Genomic DNA, 5372 nt, shown 5'->3' on the forward strand with positions numbered 1-5372 from the left:
TTGCCTTGCTCTCTTTTAACATTTAGAGGCTGTTCTTTCTTTCTTCGGAAACATTTACGATCTTGGATTGTTCTGTTGCACCTTCATCTTGTAAGCCTTTAGGAGTTTTCTTAGTTTTCTATTTGGTTTTGTGTCTTGTCGGATCTTATTTCTATTATTAAATTGGCTTCAACCAGTGCCACCCACCTAGTTTCACCTGGTTTCACCTGAAAGTCTCCTCTTTCAGAGACTACTGATTCATTGGCCATCTTTCTTTGCTTACTTTGATGTTCGTGTCTGTGAGTTGTTTTGGCACCTGTGCAGATAAGGCTACCAGTGTCTCCTGGGCATATCCACACAGTGGAAGGTTGGCAGATGACCAAAGGAAAAGTTTAACATTTTCCCCACCTGTTATCAACAGATGAGCAAAGTGAATCCCATTGCCTGGGGTGTCCGGCGGGGTGGGGGTGGGGGGCAGCTCTCTGGGATCTTATGGTTCTCCATTAGTGGCAGTGACTGCCTCCATGCCCATAGAAAGGAAGCTGTTCATTCCCAGGTTGGTGCTGCCCTTGAAGGCAGCCAGGACCTGTGAGATGAGAGGCCTTCCCAGAGCTGCATGCAGCCAGCAGATGGGGCAGTTCCTTTGTCTGTGCTACGGGCATCCATGGGCTCAGCAACTTGGCCCAACTCAGGCAGCCCTGGGAAAGGTGGTCTTTGCCGCAGAGTCCTTCAAAAGTACCTCACTTAACTGTAGGAAACAAACTGAGAGTTGCTGAAGGGGAGGTGGGTGGGGGACTGGGGTAACCAGGTGATGGGCAATAAGGAGGGCACTTGATATAATGAGCACTGGGTGTTATACGCAACTGATGAATCACTGAGTTCTACCCCTGAAACTAATAATACAGTATATGTTACCTAAACTGAATTTAAATTAAAAAATTAAAAATAAACAAGGCAAGTCACACCTTCAGTGCCCCAACCCACCAACCCCTAGTGGTGAAAACGTGGCATGGGAAAGCTACCATTCATCAGCCTGTCATCTGTACCTTTTCTCAAGAACCTGAAGTCTTTTTTTTTCCTTAGCTCATTTTTTAAAAAAAATTCCAGTATAGTTAACATACAGTGTTATATTAGTTTCAGATGTGCAATATAGTGATTCAGCACTTCCATACCAGACCCGGTGCTCATCACAGCAAGTGCAGTCTTCAATCCCCATCATCTATTTCACCCATCCTCCCACCCACCTCTCCTCTGGTAACCATCAGTTTGTTCTCTATAGTTAAGTGTTTGTTTCTTGGTTTCTCTCCCTCTCTCTCTTTTTTTCCTTTTTCTCATTTGTTTTGTTTCTTAAATTCTACATATGAGTGAAATCATATGATCTTTGTCTTTCTTTGACTGGCTTATATCATTTAGCATTATACTTTCTAACTCCATGCGTGTTGCTGCAAATGGCAAGACTTCATTCTTTTTTATGGCTGAATAATATTCCATTCTATATATATACCACCTCTTCTTTATCCATTCATCTATCAATGGACACTTGAAAAACCAGAGTCTTGGTTGTACGTGGATTCCCTGCAAGCCCAACAATAGACCTCCCTCAATCTACAGATGTATCCATTTGATATTATTAAGATATCATTTGATGCTGGAAAATCCTGTTGGGAAGAAAAACACTTGGTTTTTTTTTTTAAAAGATTTTATTTATTTATTTGACAGAGAGACAGCCAGCGAGAGAGGGAACACAGCAGGGGAGTGGGAGAGGAAGAAGCAGGCTCCCAGCGGAGGAGCCCGATGTGGGACTCAATCCCGGAATGCCAGGATCACGCCCTGAGCTGAAGGCAGACGCTTAACGACTGTGCTACCCAGGCGCCCCGACTTGTTGTTTTTTTAAGAAAAATTAGAACATTATTTCTTTCTGATTCAGAGAAAGAGAGAAAGATTGAGAGGTATGGATTTCAAGAAATAAAGCTATGAATTTTGTTTTTCTTTGATGCCTGAAGAGGGAAGACTCAGAAGAGGCAGGAAAAGCAAAACTTCCTACCACTGTGTTTTCAAATAAAATGTGGCAGACATAATGATTTTGCTATTTGTGGACAGTCCCACCTACTTATTCCCAGTTAGCCATATTCCAGGAGAAAAATCATCATTAGTCTGAGCCGGTCAAGGAAATTCCATTTACTTTTCTTTCCCAGGACTTGCTTTTCAGCCTCTCTTGTAGCTAGGGACAAAATTCTGGCCAAACACACTCATAGATATATTTGTGGAAGGCTTCTTTTCCTCCCTTTCATTCATTTGGGATGATGGTGTGAGAAGTGATGTCGGGCGTTATGCAGTCATATTGTGATCATGAAAAAAAACCAGAATAATCATGGAAAGCCAACACATTTAAGATAGTAGGTTAACCTGGGAAGGAAAGAATCAGGTCCCTGATTATAGAGGTGAATCACCAAATATGGTTTGTAATCATATGGGTACTTAGGGTTTAATTCACTGTATTTGAGTATTTTGTTATTTGCAGTTGAAAACATTTTCAACTGATGCACTGATTTTTGGTTTGGTGTGCTGGGATTATGCAAAGGCAAAGAATAAACATTATTTTGTTTAAAAAATAAATACCAGTAGGGGTGCCTAGGTGGCTCAATCAGTTAAGCACCTGCCTTCAACTCAGGACATGATCCCAGGGTCCTGGGATTAAGTCTTTGGTCTTCATTGGGCTCTCTGCTCAGTGGGAAGTCTGTTTCTCCCTCTGCCCCTTCCCCCAACTCATTCTCTCTCTCTCTCTTTCTCTCTCTCTCTCTCTGTCTCTCTCTCAAATAAATAAATAAAATCATTTAAAAAATTAATTAAATAAATAAATACCAATATATTATAAAGTAGAATTCAAAATTCATGTGAATTTTTAAAATAAAACAGGAAGCATCAAAGTAAATTTCTGCTGGCAGTGGGCTTTTTTGGCTCATGGTTATGGGTGATCACTCTCCCGTGCCCTTAGGAATTTGGAGAAAGAGTTTCGTAAAGGGACTACATGGGCAAACCAATGCTCTCCCTTCAATAAGGATCAATAGTCAATAGTCAAACACATTATTGCTGCTGCTGATGTTGTTGATATCATATTTTTCCATTGGTGACTGAAAAAAAACCCATTTCTGACAACTCAACATCAGCTGTGCCAGCCCAGGAAAGACTGGATTTTACCATAAAGAATCAGGGAGAATTATGAATGTATTTTTCAATGAAATTAAAGTGAAATGAGACTGTAATTAAGAATAGTTAGGAGTTGTGCTATTTATTATTTTTTGAATTTTGCTTTTAACTAGTCTTTAAGTAATTTTTCTTTCTGAAAGGAAAACTGGGTAAAATAATAACAAACCCTGCATATTATTACTTAATATGTGGCAGGCACTGTGCTAAGCACTTCCTAGGCATCAGATCATTAAGCCCTTACAAGAATTCTGGAGCATTCCAATCATGGTTTCAGAGAAGGGGAAACCAAGACTTAGAAACGTTATGTAATTGGAAGTATAGATTTTTATCTGTGGAGCCCATATTCTTAATGCAACACTATGCCTTCTTCAAAAAAGAAGTGTAATGCCACTTATAGTCCATCAAACTTGTATTTTAACATAGTGACCCAGACCTTTTAACCAACATAACTGTTTGATGGTCACATATTTGAACTTCAGATTCACCTTTTTAAAAATTACTTTCTACATCTTTGAGAGTGACTTGGCAAAATTAAACCAAGGGACTATCAAGAGAATATGGCAGGACTGTTTCTTCATTATTAACCCATGGGATGTTTATTAAATATTCACATGCATACTTTTATTGTATTAGATTCTGAAAATACCAAATTAAACACAACACTGTTGGTCCTTGAGCTACAGGTAAAGTGAAGAAAAAAATCAAGGTTGCTGTGGGGCATGTCACAGATAATTTGAACATAACCCAGTAGTTTGTTCATAAGACAGTGCACATAGTCTCTGACTTTTTTTCTATATTGACAAAAAATAATTCCAATTTTCACACTGTCACAGTACAAATAGAAGTGTGACTTACGTCTCACAATTTGCATAGCTGATTTCATGTCCTTTTGACCATTCCATCATGTGTCTGACAGTTACAAAATTGTTTTTCTTTGGGACATCATTGGTATATGCTTATGCTTCAAGGAGTTTCCAAATTAAACCATGGGTTTATTATAAGACACACAGGGAACCTGATCCTAGTATATGATAATCAGGTTCAGCAAATCACTAAATTAGGCTTCACCAATACTCAGATCTGCAGCTTCATTCTCGGGGAACTCTTGGATATTCTGAGTGCCGATATGGTGAGTAGACTGAGCACTCCTGAGGCCTGGGGTTAACCAGCCCAGAATCCTCTTCTCCTGTATTCAGTACTAATACACATTTAATTAGAGCACTATAAACCTGTAGGTGGTATCTGATGAGGAGCCCAGTTTGGCATAGCTTAAGGGTCTTTATTTTTTAACATGGAGATAATGAAGGAAACTCGAATGACTGGCTGGACACCAGTCACCCTGCCTTAGTCTCCTGTCTCACTATGATTACCTCGACACAGTGCTGAGGCCACCCAACATGGCCCCATCCCTTTTCCTAAAGATGCTTCCTCACCTACAGTTCCAGCTAAAAGACAGCTCTAGGTGGCCATTTTTTATCTCTCATGACTTGCCTCAGGCACAGCTGATTGGACCAGGGGTAAACACTGACCCAAGGAAGCCAAGCCAAAGCTTGTCAAACACACAGGACGTGACCGGGCCCCAAAACGATGAGCTGAGTCAACCAAGATCTTTATATGAGATGACAGAAGAGAATGAAGTATCATCAATGAAGATGAAGTAGAAAGAACACGATGCGGTGGAGAAGGGCTGGACAAGGTCTTGGGGAAACAATTTCCGAGCGAGATGAGGAAGCAGATACCACAAGGAGGCAGGAGCTCCAAGGTAGAGAAAAGATATGGTGTACAGAGTGAACATAGGCCATTAAAGGACAGAAAAGAAAGATGCACAGGGAGAAACAGAATGAGGGAAGTGGGACAGGAACTAGTCCCTAAAACTATCTAATGCTAGTAGTCTTCTAATTTCCATACATGAATCATACAATAGACAAATGAAAGGGAGAGGTTGGCAAGTATAGACACGTCTTCATGATGAGTCCAGGCAAAAGCAAACACCAGGAGATGTTTCTGTGTCCTTTCCTCTGTGAGCCAAGGCTCCAAGGTCCACTCTTGCTAGAAGGTGCCATATACCCTTGTCGTGCCTGAGGCACTAAACATTTTGTCCTATGAGGGCATTTTCAGAGGCAGAGACTTTGCAAGACTCTCTGCAATGTGTCTCAGAAGTCTAAAAATTGAAGGTGACCCCACTT

This window comes from Ursus maritimus, unplaced genomic scaffold, assembly GCF_017311325.1.
Source record: "Ursus maritimus isolate PB19 unplaced genomic scaffold, ASM1731132v1 scaffold_17, whole genome shotgun sequence".
NCBI lineage: Eukaryota > Metazoa > Chordata > Mammalia > Carnivora > Ursidae > Ursus > Ursus maritimus.